General features: G+C 34.2%; 1 protein-coding gene across 2 annotated transcripts in view; it reads left to right on the top strand.

Annotated features, from left to right (window-relative positions):
* The window catches only part of FSTL5 (follistatin like 5), an 814,279-nt gene that overhangs the window by 184,528 nt on the left and 616,877 nt on the right, over positions 1 to 12,874 (top strand). The window lies entirely within an intron of this gene.

The raw sequence follows: 12,874 nt of genomic DNA, 5'->3' as shown, positions 1-12,874 counted from the left end.
TTATCTATTATAATTTTTAAAAAATTGTGTTTTAAGTTTCTTTAAAATTCTTGGTATGGAGGACATATGTAAATTATATACAGTGTTAATATACAATATTAATATATGGAATGCAATATTATAGATTGTATGACATATCATGTTTAATATATTATGTAAATAATATGTAATTAATACAATTATAATATGAAGTTATGGATGTGGTTTTTTAATTACTTGTTTAAATGTAAAAGGTAGAAATGCTGTTTTGTTAGATGAATATATTGCATAGTGATGAAATCTAGGCTTTTGGTATAGCCATTACCCAAATAGTCCAAATAGTCTACATTGTACCCATTAAGTAATTTTTTTTTTTTTTCCCCCTGAGACAGAGTCTTGCTCTGTCACCCAGGCTGGAGTGTAGTGGTGCAATCTCGGCCCACTGCAATCTCTGCCTCCCAGGTTCCAACAATTCTCCTGCCTCAGCTTCCCAAGTAGCTGGGATTACAGGCGCCCACCACCACACCCAGCTAACTTTTGTATTTTTTAGGAGAAACAGGGGTTTCACCATATTGGCCAGGCTGGTCTCGAACTCATGACCTCGTGATCTACCCACCTTGGCCTCCCAAAGTGCTGGGATTACAGGTGTGAGCCATCGTGCCCGGCCATAACTTCTTATCTCTTACCTAGCAAACTCCTACTTTTCAAAATCTCCAGTGTCTATTATTTCACACTCTGTGTCCATTATTTAGCTCCCACTTTACGTGAGAACATGCTGCATTTGACTTTCTGTTTCTAAGTTGTTTCCTTTGAGATAATGGCCTCCAATTCCACCCATGTTGCTGTAGAAGACATGATTTCATTCTTTCATACTAAGGCTGGGTAGTATTCCATTGGTTATGATTTATTTGTGTGTGTATTTATGTTTTTGTTGTGTGTGTTTTAAAGGATTTAAATGAGAGCTAATATTTATAAATCTCTTACCATGTTTCATAAACCTATTGTTTATTTCTTCAGCTTATTAAATATTGAAAAATATCTTTGGGAAGGAGGGATAATTTTACATATAAGGCAAATGAGTCTTGGAGATTAAATACTTGGCCAAGATCGTGCTGTTAATAAATGCTTGAAGCTAAATGTAACTAATTGTACTGCTTTTACTTGAGATTGTCATTCTTGAAATTATCCCTATGAATCCTATTTCAATGCAATACAGTTAAATCTTTCTATTTTTGGATAGACCTATATATAAAAAAATGCTTATTTGCAGTTGCCTAGTAGTAGCTAATATAGACTATACTGTATCCATTGCAAGATGGGAAGTTCTGTCTTCTCAACATTTGAATGAATAGGTTAATAATTTAGATGCCAGGATTCAATTGAAAAATGTATTCATCACAGCAAATAAAAATGTAAACAGCTTGAACAATATAAAATGGAAGACAGACTTAAACTTTTTCTAAAATACAAGCAATAAAATTGCTATTTGATTTAAACAAAAGATTAATTTTACTCACTTTTATAGCACTTTAAAAAATTTAAAAAGTAAAATTAAAACATGAAAGGACCTTTCATGAGGTAACTAATAATGCAATAATTATTTGGTTCAATCAGCACAAGGCACATGATATTTGCTGAAAAATCATAAATATTTGAAATACTTTTATCTTTGCTTGTTTTTGTTGTTTTCTGTTTTTTCTTTTAATTAAATAATAAGTAACTTTTTTTCTGTTTTTTTTCTTTTAGTTAAATAAGAAGTAGCTTAATTTTCATCTGCCTGGTAAAATAGAGTCAAATAATTATGCCATGTGATGAACAGTCAAATGGCCTACCTTAAAACTTGGCTTTGACATTTGCTAGCCATGTGACTACAGGCAAGATACCTAATTAGTCTAAGACTCCATTTTCTCTTCTCTAATTGAGAGTCAAACAATAGTCCCCATCTACTGAGGCTATGGTAATGGTTAACTATGGTTATCTACAGAAGTATTAGAAGCAGTTTTAATTTCATAGTTAATACTTAATAATTGCTAACTTAAATACTATTATAATTTATTGAGTGCCTTAATATGTGAACAAAGACTGAGGGACTCGTTAAATAACTATTATGGAATCAATAATAACTGTGAGTTCCCATGGATGGTAGCAGACAGGTATATGTAGCAAGGAGATGAATACCTTTCAACATGGATATCATTTGTAGCATTAAACCTAATTATCTATTTTTTTAATATTGAATTTAACTTTCACCAAACAGACTTAACTTGAATCCATTTTGTTCAACAACTTAAGTATTTAAATTTTGTCCATAGCATAAATTTATCCGTGGGGCCTGTGTCCCATGACCCTGGTTAATCAAGGAATGAAAGTGCAGTGCCATTTATTCAAATGGATAATCATATATTTTTTCATTTGCTATAAACTTTCTCATTTATAATTTGAAGATATTTTTGGAAATTTTTTTTGTGAACCTCAAATAAGATAATGAATGTAAGAATATATGAGACATTATGTAGCATATTACCTGGAATCTTGTAGGTACTCAATAGATGTTCGTTAAGTCTAAATCAAATTGCAATTTGTGAATATCTTTTATATATATATAAATTTATATGTATACATTCATATTAAATTCACAACAATGTCTCTAAAGTTTTGTAAAAATATTATAAAAATAAATGCATATATATTTATATATACTTCTATATGTAAATATATAAAATTAATTCACTTTCCATCTTTTGAAAAGCATATCATAACACACACACACACACACACACACACACACACACACACACATACAGAGAGAGAGAGAGAAAGAGAGAGAGAGAAAGAGAACCAGTTTATTTAATGGCTAAAACCAAGAAATCCACTTTTGTATCTTTATAAACGCTCCAACAAGTGTCTGCTTCATAAAAGATATTGAGAATGTATTTGTGAGTAGGTGCTGAGTGAAGGAGTAAGATGTGTTTAGGTACAAAATGCCATTATACAATCATATGAAAGTATTTAATACAATCCACCATGAATTATATAGGATATTTCTAAGTAGAAATGTGATACATTTTTTAATAAAAATTAATTACATTCCACCATGTTCTATGTATAAATAATAGGAAATATATTCTCTTTCAGTCATTTTTTATAAGGTATAATCCAGAAAAACAATGTAACATAGACTAATGCTAACTTTTTACATTTATTGTCATCTATAACATTTCAAGAATTGAGGTTGTAAATCTGGAAGTACACGTTTTCATAATGAATTGAAAAATGAGTTGGTATCTAGATCATATGTTATGATTAGCTAGAGTTTTAATAAGTAGCATACATGTATCATGATTAGTGCAAATTATTTTTATTTCTTAAGCAGCTTTAGGAATTACACATGTGTTACCAAAATTTCATTTCCCTCAATTGAGGAAAAATGTGTGCTATATCACACAAAAAACCAAATTTCAGATGTGGGGAGAAAAAATCTTTCTTTATAGGTGACTGACAAAGTCAAAGGTATAGTCCCAAATAACATGAATAATATTATCAAAGGGTTACAGACCCTGCAACATGACATTAAGTATTTTATTAGGATAATATATTTAGTTTCCAGTGGATTAGTTACTGCAGTGATACTATAAATAATATATGGACAATTTGGACTTCTGATATTGTTTCCAAAGTTTGTAATTAAAATGTATTCAGCATGTAATTGATGGAGATAGTGAAGAAGACAGATCTGTCTAGACTGAAATGCAAGATAGAAAAATATGTAACTCCTTTAATATAGAACTATTAACTGTGGAGTCCCAGAAGAGCAGGAACTGACTTGGGTCTTATTTAGGGCACAGTGTTTTCTCAAGTTTTCTAGAACTTGAGAAAAAATACTGAGTTAGCAGATGGCACTGATTTTTTTTTTAATTAAAGAAATGTAAAGCTATTGGACACAAAACACAAATATTATGTAGGCAGAGAAAAAAGTTATGACAAGTAGGCTTTACTGCCAACAATGGTGAAGGAAGAAAGAATCTAAACTAATATTACCAGTAAGCATCTGACAATTATTAAATCGTTACTCTTACACAATATGCTGCAAAATAAGGAAATAATTATTCACAAATTCAAAGTATTATCATCAATTAACTACAGTATTAGGTATCAATAGGGTTTTTGACAATTTAATGGAAAACAATATTCTAACACTGTAAAACTTATGCTGTTTGGGTGAAGTATGCTAACTTACATAATCTTGCTTAATACATTTTTAACCAGGCCCAACTCTAAAAGTGGTGAGGCCTGAACCAAGAGTATAAATAAAGCACTCCACCTGCCCACACACCTTGGTTTGCCCTACTTCTCTTCTCTTACTCCTAACCACATGCCCTTTCTACCATTTACCCCCTAGGAAAATTAAAAACAAGCATTATCTGAGAAGGGGCCTCTGTAGGACCTGGAAGCAGGCACAAGGCTATTGTTAGGGAATTCTGGGGTCTGATTACATGGAGCAAGACCCAGAGGAGGGCAACTCACAGAACTGGACTTAGCCCCAGGAACTGCTTGTCTTGCAAGGAGGGGAACAGACAAAGTCGGGCTGGAGGGGTTCTAGCAAAGCAAGGGGCTCAAGATAGGAACCCACAGTATAATCCTGGACAGCAATGCATTAGAAGGTATAATGAGTTGGACAATATGATCTAAGAAAGGTAAAAGGAATAGGGAAATTTGCATTTAGGGAAGTTTAAATAAGGGACTCTGGAAGAACCATGGCTTACGTGAGATAAAATTACATTTTGAAAATCTTGAGTGTGATGAACTTGTTATCAAACATTTATATATTAGGAGAAAGTGCCATTCATTTTGTTGTGTCATTCTCAAACATACTTTAAAGTTCTGCTGATCCCATTCTTCTCTGATTTTAATATGCTTAGTGGTCTGCTGGAAGTATGAAAATAAACGAACAACATGAAAGCCAGAAAATGATATGCCTTCCAGTTGAACATTCTGCATTGTTGTTTGAAAATTAGCCTGCTTTAAACTACTCTTCAGAATGGCAATAGAAACCCAGTACTGAAACATAGTACTTTCTGTTGTAAAATTAACACATCTGCCTCCTTATATGGTCATCTCATAGGTACCAGATAACATTTATAATAATTTTAGTATGATGTAATAGAAATATCAAGAATCAGTTTATCAGAGAACAATGCATTTACTTTTATTTTAGGGCTCATATTAGTCAAATACTTTATCTGAAAAAACAAAAACAACTTAGGTAGAGATGTTGTAAAGAATTTGGCTTTTCTCTGCTTATTCTGAGAAAATACTGGCAGATAATCTACATGATGATAGCATTCAGCCCATCTGTTATGTGGTCTGCACACCACAGGTCCGATGATCATAATTACAGCAGGACAAACCTGCACAGAGTAACCACAGGGGTACTTGCAAAGACTGACTCTAAGGGAAAATTATAGAGAATAAGTGCAGAGGGAATGTCTACCACCTTTATCCATATTTTTTAAAACGTTACTTTTAAACCATTCAACTAAATTATTAAGCCTATGTTTAATCTTCTGTGTGATCAACCTCCTTGGAATTTATCAGGACAGTTGTAGGACTTCGTAAATTTACAAATCCTGTTTCAATCAAGACTACAGATATCCTGACGGTTAGTATAGATATCTGTCTCCAAAAGATGCGGAAATGGGTCAGAAAAAAATAGCTTTAACTCTAAGACTGCTGCCTCCAAATTTGACAATCTATTCTAATTCTCTTTGACTTCCCAAATTATGTCCAGTCATGTTGTGAACTGTAATTCATCCAAAGTTCTATACTAATGTAGTATAACATTATAAAGATGCTCAAAAATGCCAGGAACATGGAGATACTCCAAATATAATTAGAAAACTCATTCTTATTTGAAGCCTGGGAAAGCCATTAGAGAAATTTAATAAGAAGACTAAATCCCCATGTAAGTTAAAATCTAGAGACACTAAAGTCCAAAGGAATTAAAACTCAAAAAAAAAATCCATTATCAAGCTCCTTTAAAGAAATCAAATTTTCTCCATTTCTTATCCTGCTCAGAATGAGCCCTAGGGAATGTCAGAGCCTGGTTGTAATGTTGCTTCCTTCAGCAGCTGCAGCCCTACCAGCTGTTTTCCATAGGGTTGATGTGATTCTCTTACAACCTTACAATTTGAATTACTTCAATACCAAATTTTGTGTGCCTCTTTTTTCAGAGTCCAAAGATTATCACAGTCTATTTTTATCAAGCAAGTTCTGAAAAGAAGCTTATTTCCAAAACCTAGACAAAGTTATTCCACTCAAAAGTATGCTTTTAGAACCCAGAATTTAGTTTTGGCCAAAACCATAACAGAAACTCAGTGCTATCTGAGCAAATAAGGCTAGAGAAATGAGAATATACTTCATTTCAGACACTTTAGGATGCCCGTAGGTGGATGCCAGTTGCCCATATTCATGAGCCTTGAAGGTAAGTCAATCAGAAGACTCCCAACAAGAGGTTAATTATGGCAGGGTATTTACTGTATCTGTGAGAAAAGTTGTATCTAATGAACATTTCCTCCTTTCTCAGAGAGTGGCTAGTGAAACATGACCACTTATTTTGAAATTGAAGAAAGTAGAGTAAAAACATCCTTGCCAAGTCTTAATTTGTATAGTTTGTCTTCTCATCCAGCATATGAAACTCCTTTTAAGCTCCTGTCTCAATTAAACTTTCCTTAAAACCAGAGACTTTGGAAAAGCTGACATGCTATTTTATGGCAAGTACAAACACGGAGATTGAAGAGTAAAGAAAAAAGTAGAAAGGAGGAGGATGTTGAAGAGCCATAGAGGCAGTGCTTTACCAACCTGGCCCTCACAGTTTATGACTAGTTAGTTATTTGTTTTCACAGGACATTTTTAACAAAACTGTATGAAGCTACTTGGTCAGCGAATAGTTCATCCATCATAAGGAAGGGAGAAGAATTAATCTGAAATTATCCATCACCCCCCATATCCCATTACACTGCAAGGTTGTGTCTGGCTTCAGGCTAAGTTATATCTGTGCTTTAGTGGGCAGCGTGTGGTGTGGCATGATACGTTACTGGGGCATACCCATGAATATCAGAGGAGAAGTGCATATTCCAGAAACTATTTTGAAAACGATGGAAACTTTTTGATTTGGCTCCATGACTGAAGGAAGAGCTAAACTGTGATTTGAGTCATACAGTCAGGAATCAAACCAAGTAAGCAGATCTGGAATAATAAGTGAAACTAAATCCATCACACTTCCCTTTTTTCTTGAGTTCTGTGTTTCTGCTACACTAATGTTGCAATGCATATGACTCTTTAGTGACCCAGTCTCCCTTCCTTCAGTGGACTAACACTGACCAGAGTAGCTCATTATACTGCCTTACTGTGGTACACTTGTTCATATCTGTAAGTTCTACCTCTGTGGGAAAGTTTTACTCCATTTTTGATTGTAAAATCACTCTAAGAAGATTTCTAAATTTATCGAGCCATTGATGCTTCTGAAAGTTTGCACTAGGAACATAGTGAGGGCAATTGATCTGCCATGGGTTCTCCAAGCCACTATCTCTCCTCAAATTTTGAATTTTTCAACCTTGAGTAGCATTTCTAGCTGCTGTTTTTAATGCAATAATGGAAAAGAACTTATCTTATTTTCCTGCTTTCCTTCTTTTTTTAAAAAAAGCCATTAGTAACCTGTTTATAAAGTTAGTCTCTTCTCTTCTATGTAAAATGATAGCGATTTTCTGGATCTAAATGCTTTGCTTCCTTTAACCATCTTATATTTTTATCTAGACTTTTAAAAAAAGATTTTAGGGTCAATATGTTCTGAGCCTGTCAAATGCATCCATTCAAACAAATCGTGTTCACCTTCACTTTCTTGACTTGGATAATCTCACCCAGGAGAACCACAGCATGGACTCAGTGTACCATCAGCCCATCTGCCTTTCTATCATATCTCTTTTGTGTTATGCTTTCTTTTATGGTCTCAGTTCCACAAATTTATCTAACATATTCTCTCAAGGCACAGGAAATTCTTGAATAGCCAACTAACTATAACATCATCATCTAAATTAATTGATTATTTTTCAAATCTCTGAATACAAGCTAAGTTCTTTCACCATTTCCTTTTTAGTCCTGAATGCAAAGTGGAATTTGAAACGTCAGATTTAAGCTTAACAATAATACATTTTAAACCAGAACCTCAGTAGTATTATGTAGCATGCTTGGACTCCAGCTGCCTTGCAGTATAAAAGTCATTCCTTGTAGACAAAGCTGAAAAACACATTGCAAATAGCAAATAACTGTTCTGTTCTTTAAAATCTAAGTGGTAGGTGTATATGAAGATGCTCTTTTCCACACAAATGAATTCTTGATTCAGATAAACCTGATGACCCCAGCCTCTGCAGCTCACTGGTGGTATCTCCTGAGCCTCCCACTTGCCTCCACAGATGCAGGGTGGAGCAAGTCGAGCTGCCACAGACTGCACTGGAGAGCCAGCACACTCCAGACCTCCAGGCCTGCCCCTTTCTTCGTCTGTGAAGGCTTTGCGAGTGATGTGGCATTGGCTGCCCTCATACAGTGCATTTTGTCTTCTGAGATCCATGAGGCTCTTAGTTTGCTTAAATCCAGGATGTTCAGCACCTTTATCAAGCTCAATGCACTTTTGCTTAAGGCTTGAGGTTTGTAGGCATTTTTTTTAATGCCTATGGATAAATTTTTCAAATGCCACCATTACCAACAGAAGTAAAAAAAAAAAAAGTCACCATACATGTTTGATTTAGGCCGTTGACAGCCTCAAATTTATTTACATAATTTAATCTAAACCCTTAAAAAAACAAACAAAAAGACTGCGTTACTAGCATTGCTTACTAATGTCTGAAGTCAAGCCATGTGCTATGATCCCAACCTGTAAAACCTAAGTCATCAAGGCAGAGAAGAATAATCTTAGAACAACAAAGGACCTATGGAGAATAAGCCTAGCTTCTATTTTTCCTTCCCAAATTCTACTCTTAGAGAACTCCTGCTTTTTTCTTTAGAAAGAATGTGCTCTGCCTTCCCAGGGGCATCTATAAACTATTCTAGTGTTCCTGGATTTTATTTTGCTACGTAACATTCCTCAAAAACTTTCTGTAAGGAAACAGAAAGAAACCAGGAGCGTTATATGTTACACTAATGTTGTTCCTCCATGTAGAAGGAAACATCAGAAAAGGAAGAAGTTTCCTCCATCTAATCTCCACTTCCTGATCTTTAACACTGTCATTCCCAAAGACCTGGGTGAATGGACTGAATATTGAAGTGATCTTGAGAAATGAGTCAATTGTAATCGACATTTGTGAAGGTATACTGAAATTTTTTTTTTTTTTTAAGACAGAGACTCTTGCTCTGTCGCCCAGGCTGGAATGTGCAGTGCAAGATCTCGGCTCATTATAACCTTCACCTTCTGGGTTCAAGCAATTCTCCTGCCTCAGCCTCCCAAGTAGTGGGGATTACAGGTGCATGCCACCATGCCTGGCTAATTTTTGTATTTTCAGTGGAGACGGGGTTTCACCATATTGTGCAGACTGGTCTTGAACTCCTGACCTCATGTGATCTGCCCATCTTGGCCTCCCAAAGTGCTAGAACTACAGGAATAAGCCACAACGCCAGGCTGAGAAGTTGTATTTTAATAAGTAAATTTCATAATGCTATAAGTTTCAAAATTCTAATTAAATATAATGTCATATACAGGGAGGGGTGAAAAACATAATTTTGCAAAAAAAAAGTCTAATACTCCTTCAATATTATATTATTAAGCACTCAGATATTTGATTTTCTCTCAACATGTATTTCATATGTCTAAATTCTTCCTTATATAATTTAACTAAAAGCTATAAAATAAATTAAAGCTTTCTATGAGAATTTCAAGTATTGTCAAAGGGGGATATTTTTCTACCAAAAATCATTTGACAGGGTAGAATTAAAATTCATATGCTTAGGATTATTTACTTTTACTTAAAATTTTTCCATAGATTTTATTAATTGAAGAAATACTAGGAATGTTTTGAAATATGGTTGAATTGAAATTTGGGTTATATTATTTCATTTTCACTGTAATTTTCTGTTCAGTAATAATCCATGTTTACTTGAATAATTTACATATTCTCTTCAGATATCTAAGGTTATATCAACGCAAAAGAATAAAATTATAATAACCTGAACAGTTGGAATAATGATTATTGAAATTCAGCATTTTTACTACTGAAAAAGTATCAAGATTTCTGTGGTAGCATGTTCCTCAAAATAAACTATATTTTTTCCTTGTCCTCACCTGAAAGGTGACATTTGCTTTATGTCTCATCTCTGTCTGTTGCCCTGTAGGGATACACACATGAAGGTTTTGCAAAAGTTGTGTTTCATTTTCAGATATAAACTAGACAGTACATTCCTGGATATTACAGTTGGAACATAGTGCATCACATGGAGATTTAGAGCTGTACGCACTTACTGAACATCAAGGCAAGTGCAAAGTACTCGCCTAGGTATAATAAGAATATACAATTATAAAATACATCACCTGCCCTCTAGAAGCTTGTGAATTGCTAGATATGTCAAAAACATGCACAGAGAGAAATGTAATGACAGAATAAACAAGACTCTAGAGAAGAATAATAAATAGCAGGTTTTAGGAAGACTTTCAAATGAATGAGATTTGATGTGGCACTTGAAAACAAATGAAACAACTGAAACCAAGTGTAAGGGTTAACAGAGTAAACTGATGGCCGGGCGCGGTGGCTAACACCTGTAATCTCAGCACTTTGGGAGGCCGAGGCAGGCAGATCACCTGTGGTCAGGAGTTCAAGACCAGCCTGGCCAACATGGTGAAACTCCATCTCTACTAAAAATACAAAAATAATTAGCTGGGCATGGTGGCAGTTGCCTGTAATTCCAGCTACTTGGGAGACTGAGGCAGAAGAGTCACTTGGACCTGGGAGGCAGAGTTTTCAGTGAGCTAAAATCGCACCACTGCACTCCAGCCTGGGCGACAAGAGCAAAATTCTGTCTCAAAAAAAAAAAAAAAAAAAAAAAAGTAAAATAACAAGCACAGGTTCCTTGAGAGGGCTGGACAGAAAAGAGTCAGGAAACACAAGAAAAGTATGTCTTCCAATTTTAAGAAAAATACGATTTTTGTTACTGTTAGCCCATATGTTAAACCATACGCTCTGGTTTTTGCTTTGGGAAATCTGATCTTGGGAGTGGGGGCCAATTTGAATTCCAAAAATTCAAGTAATATCTTCTGGCATATAACTCAATATGAGCCTGGGAATGGAAAACTTAATGGTTTGATGATAAAAGGAGCAATGACTCAGCAGAAAAATGCCACTGGATATTTGAGTGTTCCCCTAACTCCAAACCCCCAACCTTCCAGGCATCCTTGCACTCTAGTTTCACTGCCATGCACACTTCTCCTAACAATTAGAGGCAAATAAAAAAACATCAGATGTGTTCTGCCTTCGTGGGGCGTCTGTAAACTGTTCTGATGTTCCTGGGTTTTATTTTGATACACAGAATTCTTCAAAAACTAATGATCCTTAACACAGAATTACCATATAGCCCAGCAATTCAACTTTTATATATATATATATATATATATGAGAAATAAAAACATACACCCACAGAAAAAGTTGTACGTAAATGTTCATAACAGCATTTGTAATAAGAAAAAAATGAAAACAATGAAAATGTTTGTCAACTGGTGAATAGTTAAGCATATATGGCATATTAATGCAATGGTATAATATTCAGTAATAAAAAATGAGGTACTGACACAGGTTACAACACAGATGAACCTTTGAAATGTACAAAGTGAAAGAAGCCAAACGCAAGAGGCCACATTTTCTATGGTTTTGTTTATATGAAATGACCAGAATAGGCAAATCTGTAAATACAGAAAATATAACAGTGGTTACTAGGCCTGGGAGTGGTGATATGAGGTAGAAGAGAGAGAGAGACTGCTAATGGGTGTAGAGTTGCTTTTGGGATTATGAAAATGTTCTAAAATCAGATTGTGGTGATGGTTGTGCAATCCTGTGAAAGTCACTGTACACTGTAAAAGAGTGAACTACGTGATGTGTGAATTGTTTCTTACATGTTCCTCCATCACTTTTTTCTTTTTAGCATGATTATTAAATTATTATTTAGGACAATACATCCTATTAATATTTAATTTCTCTGTGATCTTTAAGAATCAAATGTATCTCTGAATTACTTTTTAATAATTTTCTTAAGTGAGCATGCTTTTTATTTTTATTTTCTCTGCATTTTAAAAATTTTATCATCTCAGAGTGCTTTAAGAAATTTCTAATTTCATAGGTATACCAATGCACTAGAAAATGGAAAGAAAATAGTTTGTGATATATTGCCTGATACAACCTTGTTATTTTGAAATAGTGTTGTCTCCTGAACTCCCAAGTTCAGTATGTTGAACTCTATAAAAAGCAAGTTAACCTACAAGTAGAAACAAAGCATCAAGAAATCATTCAGAATCTCTACTTATTTTCATAGTGTGTACAAGGGGATAAGGAAATTCTGTAAAGATTAATAGGTTATATCTTTTTTTTTCACAAAGCAAACAAAACAAAAGCAAACAAAAAATAAACCAAGAGACTTTAGTTCAAATTGCATGTCACAACCAAACAGCAACAATTGCATGCTGTATTTCATCTTTATAGCTTGGTGCTACTACACGTAATTTGTAGAAAATTGATTAGAAGTTTATTGAGTTGAAAGATTATTTACATAATGTACATAGGAAGAAACACAAAATACCAAATGATGTTGAAATCTTTATGCATTCATAGAATAATGTAGGAATGGAAAATAATAATCCTTATTTTCT

This window comes from Pongo pygmaeus, chromosome 3 (genome assembly GCF_028885625.2).
Source record: "Pongo pygmaeus isolate AG05252 chromosome 3, NHGRI_mPonPyg2-v2.0_pri, whole genome shotgun sequence".
Classification (NCBI taxonomy): Eukaryota; Metazoa; Chordata; class Mammalia; order Primates; family Hominidae; genus Pongo; species Pongo pygmaeus.
This window is presented reverse-complemented; position numbering and strand designations above follow the sequence as displayed.